This window comes from Scyliorhinus torazame, chromosome 11 (assembly GCF_047496885.1).
Source record: "Scyliorhinus torazame isolate Kashiwa2021f chromosome 11, sScyTor2.1, whole genome shotgun sequence".
Lineage (NCBI taxonomy): Eukaryota > Metazoa > Chordata > Chondrichthyes > Carcharhiniformes > Scyliorhinidae > Scyliorhinus > Scyliorhinus torazame.
Genome location: NC_092717.1, coordinates 215,366,461 through 215,383,420, shown reverse-complemented (window position 1 = coordinate 215,383,420; position 16,960 = coordinate 215,366,461). Strand labels below are relative to the sequence as shown.

At 44.5% G+C, this 16,960-nt stretch overlaps 1 protein-coding gene across 8 annotated transcripts in view; it reads right to left on the bottom strand.

The window, feature by feature from the left end:
* Positions 1–16,960, bottom strand: part of LOC140385782 (protein tyrosine phosphatase type IVA 2-like) — a 185,198-nt gene that overhangs the window by 96,262 nt on the left and 71,976 nt on the right. Inside the window, exon 1 of one of the 8 annotated variants that reach the window (XM_072468290.1) lies at positions 4,809–4,831. The exons of 6 other annotated variants lie outside the window; for them this stretch is intronic. The gene's annotated coding sequence lies outside the window, so the exon portion shown is untranslated. Of the gene's footprint in view, positions 1–4,458; positions 4,478–4,808; positions 4,832–16,960 lie in introns of those variants that run through there. One more of the 8 variants, XM_072468294.1, reaches the window with a different exon arrangement.

Genomic DNA, 16,960 nt, shown 5'->3' with positions numbered 1-16,960 from the left:
ATTATGGCAAATAGAAAATACTTCGAATGCAGAGTTCAAAGAATTTGGAGATTATGTTGAGCTTTCAAAGAGTTCATTTAGAGCAGTGCATTTTTGTGCAGTAGTCAGAACCAAATACACATGTTGGAGAAGATATAGTAACTGTCAAGGCCAATCCCAAACTGTGACAATCTATGCGTAAGGAGCTACCGAACCACAGTCCAGGTGACGTCCAGTATATATAAAATATTCTATTGTGATATGGCAAATCTTGTAGATTACTGCAAAAGGGCAAATCTGATTATTACTTCAAAAATAAACACTCAAGGGTATGAATTCACATTACAACAGGTAATATATATATCCTATTAGGATCCATGGAGCATACATTCGTATGGACTGAATGCTTGGGTTATGTCCTGTAAAATCCATGTGTCCCTTTAAGTCCTCATGATTTGGCCCTTAAGCTGATAAAATTGATCCAAATAGGCTTGTATAACTTTATTTGCTTTGGAGAGCTGGAGATTTCGCTGTTCTTAGCAATGTTGCTTAATTTGAGTAATCCCCAATTCAGAATGCCAAAATTAGTTAACCATCAGCAATGTTATATAGATGCAAATTAAAGACTTCTAAGGCTAGACAGCAAGCACAAGCATTCTCAAGGGCACAGATCTTGGTCTCACTCGGAATTCCTGGCAATTTGAAAACAGGTACATGGAAGAACTCAATTATATATTCGGAAAATATTGAAAAGAAATCTGCCAAATAGCATATTAAATGTAAAGGGAAAAAAAGAATCAGGACATAGAAATTGTACCTTACTCCCTGTTATTTTGTCACACTTTTAAATCAACCTTTCTATTATACAGTAAACTGGCACTGTAACAACCGTAATGCTCGATTAACAAGAATTTATGATATGCCACCCCCCCTCCTCCCATGCAAATCGGCACTTTACCAGAAGCCATTCGGACATTAACTAGAACCAAACTTCCTGTAGAGGTGCCTGCGGTCGCTCTTGTTGGCAGCTGCCATTGTAATTCATGCATTTTACTATAATCCCAGTTGATGTAGATGTGAAGATCCCAGAATGAAACCCTGGCTCAAAAGGCCGTAACTTTTACTTTCTTTGTTCAAAATGTTAAGGAACAGATTCACAGGACCACCTAACAGATTTAACAACAAGAAAAAAAAACGTATTCAACAGGGGAAAATTGGATTATAACAAAATCCCAATTTCCTTTCAATTTTTCATTTCATTTCAAATACCTCTTTACTCCCCACTTATCTCTGATTTTAAGATTAACACTGATTATAAAAGTACAATTTAGGCTACAGTGGTCCCATTAAAACAAAGTGCCTTTTAAGCATGCAGGTCTGGTCAAATACACACACTCCACTCTAAACCCAAGTTAATACCTGCAGTTTTCCCCTCAGAATCCCTCCAGGTGATTGTTACATGAGAATTAGCAAACTCCACTCCCAGAACTCGCTTTTGAAATCTTCTCGCAATAATGGTGGTCTGCATTCTGAAATCTAGGCTAGGCTTTCCAAATGCCACTTTTGCTCAAAGCTTCCGCTCCATCTTTATCAGAGAATCCAGTCCAAGATTTTACACCACCCCCTTCAGGACTTTTGCTTAATTGCTGCACAAACTGATCACAATTATTTTAACTCTCGAATTCCAGACTGTATTAAAATGGCATCAAATGTTTCATGGGGCGGGGTTCTCCGACCCCCCGCCAGGTCAGAGAATTGCCAGGGGCTGGCATCAATCCCGCCCCCGCCGTTTGCCGAATTCTCCAGCACCGGATATTCGGCGAGGGCGGGAATCGCGCCGCGTCGGTTGGCGGGCCCCCCCGGCGATTCTCCGGCCCGGATGGGCCGAAGTCCCGCTGCTGGAATGACTGTCCCGCCGGCGTGGATTAAACCACCTCCCTTACCGGCAGGACAAGGCGGCGTGGGCGGGCTCCGGGGTCCTGGGGGGGGTGCCCCCACGGTGGCCTGGCCCGTGATCGGGGCCCACCGATCCGCGGGCAGGCCTGTGCTGTGGGGCCCTCTTTTCCTTCCGCCTTCGCCATGGTCTCCACCATGGCGGAGGCGGAAGAGACCCCGTCCACTGCGCACGCGCGGGGATGCAGTGAGCGGCCGCTGACGCCCCTGCGCATGCGCCACCCGGCAAAGTCATTTCCGCGCCAGCTGGCGGGGCACCAAAGGCCTTTCTCGCCAGCTGGCGGGGCGGAAATCAGTCCGGCACGGGCCTAGCCCCTCAAGGTTAGGGCTCGGCCGCTCAATTGCGGAGGATTCCGCACCTTTGGGGCGGCGCAATGCCGGACTGATTTGTGCCGTTTTTGGCGCCGGCCGGCGGACATTGCGCCAATTGCGGAGAATTTCGCCCTTGAAGTCTGCTGTCCCACTTTAAATCTAGTTACTGCAATTGTGTTTTTAACTCAGAATACTTTGTTTACTCTTCCTTCAATTCCTACTTCAGTCATCTAAAACAATATTTCTGTCCCAATTCCCTAGTTATCTGGATTGTAACTGGTTCCTTAGGAAGCAGGAATTTTGCAATTCCCTTGTCCTGTTCAGCTTCTATTGGCGGAGTTGAGAGGTGTTCATTCCCCAGGATGTGCTCTCCAATGGCAATATATCTAGCTAAAACTAAAATGAAGAAGCTTTTCTATCCATACAAAGGCCTCCAATTGCTAAGCAACACCTACATACCTCTGCTGGCCTATTTATTTTTCATGCCATGGCCCTCTCTAAGCATAACAGAATTACAGCTGGAATTAACCAACACCCACACACATACACAAACACCTATGTACAGCATGAGTCTAACTATAGGTTCTACCCTTCCAGCCACAGAAACATTCAATTATGCCCACTTAAAACTGTACCTTTAAAAAAAAATAATAATAATTTAGAATACCCAATTAATTTTTTCCAATTAAGGGGCAATTTAGCGCGGCCAATCCACCAAGCCTGCACATCTTTGGGCTGTGGGAGCGAAACCCACGCAAACACAGGGAGAATGTGCAAACTCCATGTGGACAGTAATCCAGAGCTGGGATTGAACCTGGGACCTCGGCGCCGTGAGGCTGCAGGGCTACCCACTGCGCCACCGTGCTGCCCTTACTGTACCTTATTTCTAATGTTTGCTAAAAATGTTTTATAAAAATATAAACCCCTTCCTAAGAGCAGCATCACCTCTTCCCAATGCATGTCACTGCACAATACTTAATATGGTTTTAGAAATGTGGATATAGCAAACTTTTACACTGGTTATACCCTGGTCAGTAGTAGCGACTTGGCACCTCCCATGTCTGATCTTCCACTTTTTCAGCCTGTAGTTCGGAGAAACTGCACTTCAACCAATTCAGATATCAAACTACTTGATTTTAACTGTTCAACTAGAAATATAAATGTAAACCTACTTGTGACACTAATAAAGATTATTATTTATAAGTAGGCTTACATTAACACTGCAATGAAGTTACTGTGAAAATCCCCTAGTCGCCACACTACAGCACCTGTTCAGGTACACCGAGGGTGAATTCAGAATGTCCCATTCACCTAACTGGCACGTCTTTCGGGACTTGTGGGCGGAAACTGGAGCACCCGGAGGAAATCAATGCAGACACGGGGAGAATGTGCAGACTCTGCACAGACAGTGACCCAAGCCGGGAATCGAACCTGGGACCCCGGAGCTGTGAAGCAACAGTGCTAACCACTGTGCTGTGTACCCTTATACTCAAATAGTTTTAAGTTTCAATGACTTCCGAAATGACTGATTTTAAAACATTTCAATTGTTGGCCACAAGTCCAATCAGGTTTCATGCTTGGAAGTTGATTTACAGTAAATGAACTGTCAACAGGTATTACCACGCACCAGCCGTGGTATTGCATAAAACACCAACCGAGCAAAGTTGCAGAAAATACATATTTCAAAGGTTACTTTGACAGCAATCTTTCATATCCTATAATAAAATAAAGCTACAGATAAACATACCCTCCAATGGTCTCTGTAAATCCTGATGGATGTTACCTATTAGGGAACTGGGTTTTTAGGTGGTAAAAGGGTCCACTATCCCTCATGTGCAAGCAACACATTTTTTGCAGCAGTTAGATTAGAGTTATGATTTGCATTAATGTACTGTGGATTAAGTTTGAAAATATTTGTAACTGGTAACACATACATGCATGCAGAGATAGCATGCACATGTTTTCGATAAAAATTATCCTTTCTTTCAGACCAACTTTAAAATGGAAAAGAAACATTTCACAGAAATGTAAATACATACACCAGGACTTAAAAACTATTGTTATGTTATACAGCTGTTACATTTGGCATGTCTTTTAAAGTTAGCAGACAAGGAGGCTCTGCACAGTATAACAACCAGGAGATAGTTTAGCAACTGGCGGGAGTATCAAGCGTGTCTACATAAATAGTTTGCCAATGTCAATTGTAATACTTACGTTCCCTTAAGCATTTCATGTTGAAGTCTCAATAGTTAACACCAATCCTTGAGAATTAGAATTCCCAGATTCTCTTGCCCAACACAGACCTCTATCAGAAAATACACCTAAATCAAGCCTTTTAAACTGGGAACAGAAATAACCTTACTGAGTGGCAAAATGTGGTTGTTACTTCCTGTTTAAAAGCCGTAAAATCCTGTTGGCATTTTCTTGGGAGTCTCCCCTCCCCTCATCAGCAATGAAGGTTTCAAATTCTTCTCCAAGCTTTCTGCTTTGACAGTCTGAACACAAACAATGTACTTTTCAAGAACATGAGATAAGTTATATGCGCACAAGAAACGTACAAATACCTCATCTGGCAAGCCAGCCAAAACTGACAGAAACACACTGCGCAGCTGCAGCAAGACGTTCTTGCCCTGCCTCAGTTTATACGAATGCTTCGGACTTTCCCCTCGCTCCTCAGAGAAAGCCCAAACGATGCATTTCCTGCAAGTCAAATGTTTGCCTAAGCAAAGTCTGTGTCCAATTAGCAATTGCGAATGACAGCTTAAGGAGAGCAAGGGAAAAAAAAACGAGGGGCCGTCTCAGTGGGGAACTGAACAACCATTCAGTTGGCTGTAGCACAAATCTGTTTAAGGTCTAGTTGCTCTGGGCTAATGCCAGCACCTGGAGCAGTCCAACCCTTTTCAACAGAACAATACGTTATTCATTTTGGTACAAGTTCTGAAGCATGTCATTCAACAAATCAGAAAAAGTTTACATCCCATTTCTTATAAATACAGAAACAGGGAGGATAATGACCGGAACACTGCATAGGGTGAGTCTGCCCAAGTCATTCATTAAAAGGAAACCTGGGATTTAATCAACTGCAACTAGTGGAGAAACAAAAATGCACTTAGAAGCAACTTACGAAGCGTCCAGCATAATTTTTATTTTCATCATACAACTTCCTGACACATTTAATAACTTTCTGATGGAAATATGAAGAAATATGGTCTTATGAGGAAAGGTTGAGGGAGCTTGGGCTTTTCTCATTGGAGCGAAGGAGGATGAGAGGCGACTTAATAGAGGTTTACAAGATGATGAGGGGGTTAGATAGAGTGGACGTTCAGAGACTATTTCCTCAGGTGGATGTAGCTGTTACAAGGGGCATAATTATAAGGTTCGGGGTGTGAGATATAGGAGGGATGCCCAAGGTAGGTTCTTTACTCAGAGAGTGGTTAGGGTGTGGAATGGACTGCCTGCTGTGATAGTGGAGTCAGACACTTTAGGAACTTTCAAGCAGTTATTGGATAGGCACATGGAGCACACCAGAATGACAGGGAGTGGGATAGCTTGATCTTGGTTTCGGACAAAGCTCGGCACAACATCGAGGGCCGAAGGGCCTGTTCTGTGCTGTACTGTTCCATGTTCTAATACTCCCCCACTTTTTTTCAGGAGGGCCTGAACCATTGAGTGCAATGCATTCCCCTCAATGTGGCAGATTCAACTGCACCAGTGGCAATAATCATGCAGTCCTAATCAGCAGTGTTTATTTAATCCTTTCATGGGGTGTTTTTAAAGTTGTGTAACGAGACTTTCATTTCTGTTGCAGTGCATAGCAATGTCTGGAGGTGGTATCAACAGGTCAACAAACAGAAGCAGACTCGCTTATGGAGATAAAAGATGGTTATTGCAAATAAATACTAAAGTTGCCAGTGTCAATCATACCATCCTTGATAGGGCATGAAAAACAGAGATGGCTCGCACCCTCAGGAGGAGGTGATTCTTTGTTTCCTTACAACAACCAGCCTGCAATTTAAAATGCATCAGTATTTCCTTTGAGACTTCAATTTTAAGCAGAACATGGGCAACACATTTGAAAAGTAATCATGTAACCCAACTTCAGAGACATTTGCACACCTGTAACCTTCAGATTGATTCACAGATTATAGTTTTTGAGGCACAAACCATACTTCAGTCCACTCCATCTGGTGGCTCAGTTGGGAAATGTCAAAGCTAAGTTAAAGATAGCAAGAGCATCGTCTTTAAGGAGTCACTGCACTAGAGCAAAGACAGTATTTCAGAGTTTCAGAATAGTTCAAAGAAATTTGATAATGAACCAAATAAATGCATTTCTGTTTAGTTGGCATAAAATTAAGTTGCATATTCAGCAACACAAAAGGGGCCCAGAAAGCTGTTAAATTGTTCATCGACATGCTTCAACAAAGGAGACTTGCCATCCTTACCAATTCAGGCTCAAATCAACTTGACTGACTCTTACCTGCCCTGTAAAAGGCCTAACAAGTCACACAGTTGCATAAAACTGCGACAGTTCAGGAACAACCATCATTAGTGAACACCTTGCCATTAAGATTCAGATTCTAAGAACGAATAACCTTTTTAAAAACTGCACTGGTGTACCAAGGAGCAAGTCTCAGATTTTCTGCAGTTCAACACAAGTTTCTGCAATCCTGGATGTGTATGTGATACGAATTCTGCATTTGGATTTTCACCATGCAAGAGAACATCTCCTGAGTAATTACATGGTTACATTTTTGGACTGTTAAAATACAGACTTCTGGATTCATTGTTAACAAATCTTGTGGCATTAGTCCAAATGCAATTCTTTACAGGATTTATAAACTCAGATTATACCCCACCTAGTATAACTATCAATGACAAAACGCTGAAGGCCGTTGGTCACTTTAGAAGCATTGTCTGCATTAACAAGGTTGCATATAGAATTGCCAGAGTAAACGCTGCGCAAGGCTGTGGAGAAAATGAGGTCTAAAACTGACAAATGTTGTGGCAAACCTACTCTCCTGTATATAAGAGAGAGTCAGGGGCAGAATTTTGAAGAGGGAGTTTGCTCCACTCCTGATCCGTATCCTATTTTATGGAGGGGGTTGGAGGCACCAGGCAGTCCGCTTGCCCTTGGGTCTGAGGCGTTTAAAGTGCCTGACCCTGCCCCCGTTGCAATTTTACCCCAGCAGGGGAGGCGAGCCCAGCAGCTTTAGCTGTGGATGCTGGCGTCGGGCAAAGGTGAACACCTCCTTTAGGGCCCCCCCTGTGCCCAATGGAAACTGCTTCACCACCCCGCCCCCCACCCCCACTAGCCTTTTCAACCCAGGCACCCCAACCATCTTGCTCTCCTTGCGGCCAACCAGGTCATGCCAATATCCCAGACTTGCCTTCAGTCCGGCCTCCATTAGCTCCTCTCTCTGGGGTCAGCTGTTGCCCTCGAAGTTGCCACCACTTAAAACTAATACTGCTGGGAGTACAAATCTGTCAGCCATCCGATTGGGTGCCGAAGGTGGGACCTCCTTCCCTGATGGGGACCCTTAGCCTATTAATACCCTGCTGAATGTTAAATGGCTGTGAGGCAGTTGGTAGTGTCGCTGCTGCAACCCCCGCCAAATCTTCAGGTGACAGTGCAGAAAACCCAGCCATCCAAAAAATCCTGCTCATGATCTACTTCAGGTATATTAAACAGTTGGACAGGTTCCACATGAGATTCTTTCAAAACATCATGGGCACAAATTAGGAGGACAAATGTGCCAAAACTGAAAGTACTTCAAAAGAACAAAGTTTGTAATTGAAACAGAGTTCAGCTCAGATGGAATGGGCATGTAGTACATATGAATGTAGATAAGGGCCGAAGTCCCGCCGCTGTCAACCCATGACAGCCGGCGTGGATTGAACCACCTTTTGAACGGCGAGACAAAGCGGCGCGGGCGGGCTCCGGTGTCCTGGGGGGGGGCGCGGGGCGATCTGGCCCCCGGGGGTGCCCCAACGGTGGCCTGGCCCGCGATCGGGGCCCACCAATCCACGATCGGGGCCCACCGATCCACGGGCGGGCCTGTGCCGTGGGGACACTCTTTTCCTTCTGCCTTCGCCATGGTCTTCACTATGGCGGAAGAGACCCCCTCCACTGCGCATGCGCGGGGATGCAGTGAGCGGCCGCTGTCGCTCCCGTGCATGCGTTGCACGGCAAAGTCATTTCCGCGCCAGCTGGCCGGGCGCCAAAGGCCTTTCCCGCTAGCCGGCGGGGCGGAAATCACTCCGGCGAGGGCCTAGCCCCTCAAGGTGAGGGCTCGGCCCCTCAAGATGCGGAGAATTCCGCACCTTTGGGGCGGTGCGATGCCGGACTGATTTGCGCCGTTTTTGGCGCCGGTCGGCAGACATCGCGCCGATTGCGGAGAATCCTGCCCAGGATCTCTAAAACAAGCATGTATTCATAACTTAAACATGGGCACCACATGGGGGGCAAACCAGAGATTAAGGTTCAAGGATTCCATGAAGATAAACCTCAGGAAATATGACATGTTGACATGTCCATCAGAGGAAAATGCACAAACAAAGCAGCTAAGGACAAAAGGCAAGATAGAAAGACTGGCTAGGTCCCAAGTCAGTAATAGGGCTTCACAGCCATGTTTGAATGTGCAATAGATGACAAAGCATGCAAGAGGTGGTCAACAAAGGGAAAACAATGACGCTGACAAATCTTTTACAGAATGGACACATTGATGCTCTTACGGGTGACTTCTCCCGTATAATATAGAAACTTCGAACATTCTGTGCAAATAGCTTTGCACTGCAAAAATATTCGCCAAAGCCTGACAAACAGGAGAACTCAGCACTTTATCGGACACTGAAGATGCGCACTCCGAAAGTTAGGTCAAGCTTTTCCACTTGCAGTACGTGCATTTTCTAGGTATGTTCACTTGATCTCAACATCAATCTAGTAGGAAGGCAGAGTTTACAACCAACAGCATCTATTCCCTTACAACAGTAGATGAAATTTCCAAAATTCACTGTCACTAGGTTAATATTTGGTGATGGGTATTTTGACAAGTTGAAAATTGTATGTAGCGAAATAATGTGCCCATTGCATGGTGCAATTCCATTTATATACATGTATAGATTTACTCTGCATGTATATTTACACAAGACACATGTAATACGCACACACAATTTATCATATGTGTGAATGAACATTTGACTAGATCACAATGTTTATGAGAATTTTAAAATGAGGGTAACCCCTCACTTTCTTTTCTTTATTCTACCACGGAATGTGGGTGTCGCTGGCAAGATCAGCATTTGCCCATCCCTAATTGTCCTTGCTTTCAGATAGCAGTTAAGAGGCAACAACATTACTGTGTATGCCAGATCAGATGGCAGATTTCCTTCCTTCAAGGACATTAGTTAATCAGATGGATTTTAATGACAATCTATGATCGTTTCATGATCACCATTATAGAACTAGCTTTCAATTCTAGATTTATTAACCTAAATTTATTAATTTATTATTCAACCAGCTGCTGTGGGTTGAACCTATAGCCCATGTCTCCTGGACAATAACCTGGGCCTCTGGATTACTAGTCCAGTGACTTCACCACTTGATTGCTACACAATGCCAGTATATCTTTCCTGAGATAAGGGGTCCAAAACTGTTCACATTATTCCAGGTTTGAAAGGCAAATTATCTGAATGGGGAGGAGACTTTGGGATGCTCCGATGCAGAGGGATCTGGGTGCCCTCGTGCATGAATCACAGAAAACGAGCATGCAGGTGGACCAGATAAGAAAAACAAATGGAATGTTGGCATTTATAGCAAAAGGAATTGAGTATAAAAGGTAAGGAAGTGTTGTTGCAACTATACAAGGCATTGGTGAGACCGCACCTGGAGTATTGTGCGCAGTTTTGGTCCCCTTATTTGAGGAAAGATGTAGTGGCATTGGAGGTAGTTCAGGAGGTTCACTAGATTGATTCCAGAGATGAGGGGCGCGATTCTCCGCTCCCACGACTAAGTGCCCACACAGTTGTGAACGCCGTCGAGGTTCACGACGGCGCGAAACAGCCCCGATCTCGACCGATTCAGGGCCTGAAAATGGGCTAGGATTGGGGCCGCGAGAAACCCGGGGGGGCGTGTCGCGAAAGGAGCGCGTCAGCGCGCGCCGGGCATTGGTGCCGCGGAAAAGCGGTGCCCCGTAAATGACGCGGTCGGCGCCGCGTAACTGGCGTCACCCGCGCAGGTTGGTCGGCACCAACCCCGCATGCGTGGTTGCCGTGATCCCCGAGGCCGCCCCGCAAGAAGATGTCGGATGGATCTTGCGGGGCACGGAGGAAAGGAGGTCCTCCTTCAGAGAGGCTGGCCCGCCGATCGGTGGGCACTGATCGCAGGCCAGACCCCTTTTGAGTCCTTCCCTGGTGAAAGAACCCCCCTCGCGCCCCCCCACCGTTCCCACGCTGTCCCCGCCTGTAGCAACCAGGTGTGGATGGCGCCGGCGGGAAACCGTTGTTTTGGGCAGGTCGCTGGCCCATCCGGGCCAGAGAATAGCGGGTGTAGCGGAGAATCGCCATTTTGGGTGTCCCGGGCGATTCTCCGACCTGCACAGAACTTGACGTGACCGTTCTCGGCACTTGGGTGAATCGCGGGAGGGCGTCGGACCGGCATCGCGGGGAAAATTGGCGCACCAGGGGATTCTCCCAACCGGCGCGGGAGCGGAGAATTGCGCCCGAGAAGTTTGTCATACAAGCAGAGATTGAACAATTTAGGCCTATACTCTCTAGAGTTAGAAGAATGAGGGGGAGATCTAACTGAGGTATACAAGATGCTAAAAGGTATGGATAAAGTAGACGTGGAGCTGATGCTTCCTCTTTTGTGGCATTCTAAAAACGAGACTTCATAATCTTAGAATAAGAGGTAGTAAATTTAAAACAGATTTGAGGAAAACCTACTTCTCCCAAAGGATCTGTGGAATTCGCTACCTCAAGAGTACAGTGGATGCAGGGACAGTGAGTAAATTTGAGGAGTTAGACAGATTTTTAATTGGTAATGGGTTGAAGGGTTATGTAGAGCGGGCAGGACAGTGGAGTTGAGGCCAGGATGGGATCAGCCATGATCACATTGAGGGCGTTAGGCTCGGGAGGCTAAATTGCCTACTCCCGCTCCTAGGTCATGTGTTCTAGGGAGTAGATGCTCTGGCTGATTTTGCAATGCAGCTCTTGGTCTGTAACATTGTAGGTAGATGAGGAACACATCAGCCAAGATAGAATGGCGGGGCAAGAATGGCGGGGCAGACTCGATGGGCCAAATGGCCTAATCCTGCTCCAACATCTTATGAAATGTTCCTCTTATCCCAACTCAGTCTTCCAACAGTTAGTCAATTCTCTATCCATGCCAACATATTATCCCCAACACATGGGCCTTTAAACTTACAAAGTAAACTTCTGTGTGGTACCTTATCAAATGCTTTTTGGAAATCCAAGTCTATTACATCTACTGGTTCTCCTTCATCTATCCTGCTTGTTACCACCTCAATAAATGTTAATCAATTTGTCAGGCAAATTGCCCCTTCATGAAGCCATGGTGACTCTGCTTGATTATACTATGCATTTGTAAGTGCTCTGTTATTACATCCTTTATAATGGACTCTAACATATTTCCAATGACAGAAGTTAACTAACTGGCCTATAGTTACTTGTTTTTTGTCTCCCTCCTTTTTTGAATAAACGTTGGCAGTTTTCCAATCCTCCAGGACAGTGATTTTCAAAATGGGTGGCGCGACCCGCGGAAGGGTTGTCGGATGGTGCAGCATAGGAAATTGATCTCAAAATATTGCCTGACCTCGTTTCCCGTTTTCTCTCTCGGTAAATTCTCACTGCGTTACAGTGCATGACCGAGCAAGGCTGTTGAATAAGCCGGTGCCGTGGACTTCCTTGTCTCTCCGGGTCAGCGTATAGTTGGGCAGTTTGCAATCAGAGACCTGCAAAATACTCCTTGGGTGGCATATCGTGCTACTGTGTTCAACGTCAGGGTCTGTACTATTTCTGGAGTTCAGTGTGATATTATTTCTTAAGTTCAGTGTGTCACTAACAAACCCCGTGGTGTCTTTTATCATTCTCTCAGTTAAGCTGGACATACAGCCTCCTCCAGCCCTACAAGCCCCTATGTCCACTCTTTCCATTTCCGAATCGTCTCTCCACACCGAGACTCTTGTCCTTCAAGGACGCTTCTTTTTTTCATCACATCCCCGGCCGCTATCCACCCACTCTTCCCAGGTACACGTCCCAAAACATCCGTCTCTGCCGTGTGGCTACATGAACTCCATCAGCTGAACCGGTTTCTCTACAGCATGGACTTTTGCATCTACCTTTATCGGGGCTTGAATTGTTCGCCAAAGATGGCATTAGATGGCGACCAAACTATACTCTTGTATACAGGAGGCGGTAAAATGTTGCAGGCGGATTGATTGGAATGTGTCTGCACGTTTTGCATATTCGTCAGCTGAGCTGTGCCCAGCATTGTTTTTTTTTAAAGCATGCTATCAGTCTATTACATGTTTACCCAAGAAATGGTACGGACAGGTGTCCAGTGGCATTCTGTCGGAATGTATCTTTCGTTCAACAGTTAGGGCTCCTGTTTCTGAAGTTGAGTTTAATTTCCTATTTGAGATTGCGTTACTTTTTGAACGTGTGAACATGATGTTGTTAAACTATGCAATATTGAGTCTGTTAATCTTTCCAGCGCTTGCACGCAATTTTCCAAATGCTAACAATGGGTGTGAAGAAATAAAATAATCAAATAATCCTGAGTTACACCCTTTAGCAATGTGTCAGGGTGGATCTGTCGTTTAAGGTGAAACAGCAGCTTAATTTACAAATTTACATTCAATAATACAGAAGTGCCAACAATGACTGACTTTTTAAAAAGTAATTATGGAGAATCTTTTGTGAATGTTGGTCACGATAGTCAAGCCATTCTGTAAAGGTGGGTTGCTCAAAAAAAAGTTTGAAAAATACTGCTCTTAAGACTTTTCCAGAATTTAAAGGATTCTTGGAAGATTACTACCAGTGCATCCACCATCTCTGTAGCTATTCCCTTTAACATCCTGGGATGCAACCCATCAAGTCCAGGAGATGTATCGGGCCTAGTTCTTTTGTGAGAGCTATTGCATTTATTTCCTCCTCCCCCCCCCCACCCCCGACTCCTGCCCCTTGTTATTATTTCTCCATTTTCATTCTCTAAGGGGCCTATGTTCCCTTTTTTTGTTATTCGTTTATGGGACATGGGCGTTGCAGGCTGTGCCAGTATTTATTGCCTATCCCCAATTGCCCTCGAGGAGACAGTTAGGAAGGAGTCAAAATACATTGTTGTGGGTCTGGAGTCACATGTAGGCCAGAGCAGGTAAGGACGGCAGATTTCCTTCCCTAAAGGACATAATAATATAATAAAAGGACATTAGTGAGCCTGATGAGTTTTTAATGACAATCGACAATGGTTTCATGGCCCTCACCAGACAATTAATTCCAGATTTCTTTCTTGAATTCAAATTTCACCATCTGCAGTGGCGGGATTTGAACCTGGGACACCAGAGTACTCCGAGACTCTGGATTACTAGTCCAGTGACAAGACCACCTCCCCATTGGCCGTTCTCTTCCTTTTTATATATTTAAAGAAACACTTGCTGTCCGTTTTCATATTACTTGCTAGTTTATCCTCATAGTTCATCTTCTCATTTTTTTTTTTTGGTCATCTTTTGTTGGTTTTTTAAAAAACTTTTCAAATCCTCTGTCTTACCACTAATCTTTGCCATATTATATGTTTATATTTCAGTTTAATACTATCGTTCATTTCTTGGTTAATCAAGGTTGATTTATCCCGTTCCTAGAATCCGTCTTCCTCACTGGGATATATCTTTGTTGCGAGTCATGAACAATTTTCAGAAATGTCTATCCCTGCTGATCAATTGTCTTTCCTGCTAAATCCCTTTCCCAGTCCACAACAGCCAACTTTGCACTCATTCCTTTATAATTACCTTTATTTAAGTATAGCACAGTTGTTTCTGACCTAAGTTTCTTACACAAATTGAATGCTAAATTTTTACCATGTTATGGTCACTGCTTCCTGAGGGATCTTCTCAGATTGCTTATTGAACTTGCCTCATTACATATTACCAAATCCAAATCAGCCTGATCCCTGGCTGGATCCGCAACATATGGTTCTAAGAAACTGTCCCAAATACATAATGAATCCTTCCTCATGACTACCTCTGCCAATTTGTTTCCCCAATCTACAAGAAGATTAAAGTCACCCATGATTAAAGTACTGCCTTTTTACATGCATTTATTATCTCCCAATTTATTCTCCATCCTACAGTGTAGCTACCGTTTGGGGGCCTATAGACTACTCACCATCTTCTTCACTTTATTTCATACCTCTCCCCATATGGATTCTACATCTACCAATCAAAAATTATTTCTTGCTATTGCACTTATTCCATCTCATACTAAGAAAGCTACCCCACCACCCTTCCCTTCCTGCCTGTCCTTACGAAAGTCACATCCCCCTGAATATTTAGTTTCCAGTTTTGGTCTCCCTGTAACTAGGGTCTCTGTAATGGCTATAAGGTCGCACCCATTAACCTCAATTTGTGCTCTTATTGCAGCACGGTAGCATTGTGGATAGCACAATTGCTTCACAGCTCCAGGGTCCCAGGTTCGATTCCGGCTTGGGTCACTGTCTGTGCGGAGTCTGCACATCCTCCCCGTGTGTACGTGGGTTTCCTCCGGGTGCTCCGGTTTCCTCCCACAGTCCAAAGATGTGCAGGTTAGGTGGATTGGCCATGATAAATTGCCTTTAGTGTCCAGAATTGCCCTTAGTGTTGGGTGGGGTTATTGGGTTATGGGAATAGGGTGGAGGTGTTGACCTTGGGTAGGGTGCTCTTTCCAAGAGCCGGTGCAGACTCAATGGGCCAAATGGCCTCCTTCTGCACTGTAAATTCTATGAAATTCTATGATGATGTGTGTCAAATGATGCTATGTGCATTTAAGTAAAGAGCCATTAATTTTGACTTCGCATTTTTTTCCTTTCTGACCCAATTTTTTGGTTTTTAAAACTTTTCAAATCCTCAGTTTGTACACTGTCCTTTCCTGTCACACTTTGGGTAAATAGCTGCGTAAATGCTGTAATGCTGCCCCGAATTCCTTTGCTTTGTAAGCCTATATATCCCCTCTGCAGAACTGACCCCTTCTCTTTTTAGTTTAAAGCCCTTTATTGTCCTCCTTATGTGGTTTGCAAGAACTGGTCCCAACACAGTCCAGATGTAGGACGGCCCAATGGTATAGTCCCACCTTCCCCAGTACCCCAAACCAAACCAAAACCCATTTCGCCCACACCAGTCTTTGAGCCACATATTCATCTCTCTAATTTTATGTACCTTATGCCAATCTGCACATGGCTCAGGTAACAATCTAGAGATAATAACCTTGGAGGTTCTGTTGTTTAATTTAGTGCCTAACTTCTCAAACTCTCTATGCAGAACCTCTACCGATGTCATTGGTGCCTACATGGACCATGACAACAGGATCCTCCCCTCCCACCACATGTTCCTTGAAGCAGATGTCCTGAACCCTGGCACTGAGCAGGCAACACAGCAGTCAGGACTCTCGATCCTAGGTAGTACCCGAGGCGAGGACAGGATCAGGCTGCTGGCTCCTGTGCTGAGGCACACACAGTAATAACAGAGACTTGGGTAAACAAATGAGGTCTAGGAATCAATGTTTTGGAACAAAGAAGAAAATTCAAAGCGAGAAGAATGAGGTTTTAAAAGAAAAATAAGTCCAACTTGCAAGAATCTACAAAGATCAATGTATGTGCATTTCCGAAATACTATCTTATCTACTTCAGCATAAATCGGGGCAGGTTCAGCACAATTAAAATAAAATGTTCTCTTTCCTTTCAGTATCAATGATTTGACTAGAAGAGACCTTGCTGTAAAAAATGTAGCAGATGCATGCCAAAAAATTATAATAAGAGTATGTTACAGGACTTATCTAAGTCAAAGCCTGTCTTTCATTTAGTCCTTGGCAGACTTGCCTCTCTCTTGGTGTTGTCTTCTATTACCACACCCAACTGATATGATGACTTCAGTATGGTTTCCCATCACGTAACAGGGAGTGGCCAGTTTCACTCAAATACATTCTTTTGCAGGCAACCACATAATTCAATATTCTCTCTTGGGCAACTCCCTGAGTTCAATGAAAACTTACAAATGGAGTTCATAAACAAGTATGACTGCTTTTTACAGCTCAAAGAAACAAACTAAATTGAAAAGAACGAGGTGAAAGCGTTATATTCGCCAGCTATACATGGCCACAATCAACCTGAGCATCAGCCATTGCTTAGTTGGGAGCACTCTTGCCTCTAGAGAGAGAAGGTTGCAGGTTCAAGTCCGACTCCAGGACTCGAGCACCAAAATCAAGGCTGAGGCTTATGCACAATACGGAGAGTGTACTTTACTATTCAAGGTACCTTCTTTTGGTTGAGACATTAAATAGACGTCTTGTCTGCCCTGTTAGATGGGCATAAAAGATTTTGAAAGAGAGAAAGCGAGTTGGTCCTTGGCCAATATTTACCTCTCATTCAACATCAAAAACAAGATTGTGTGCTCAACATCACGTTGCTGTTTGTGGAAGCTTGCTGTGCGGTGTGTAAAATGGCTGCCACATTTCT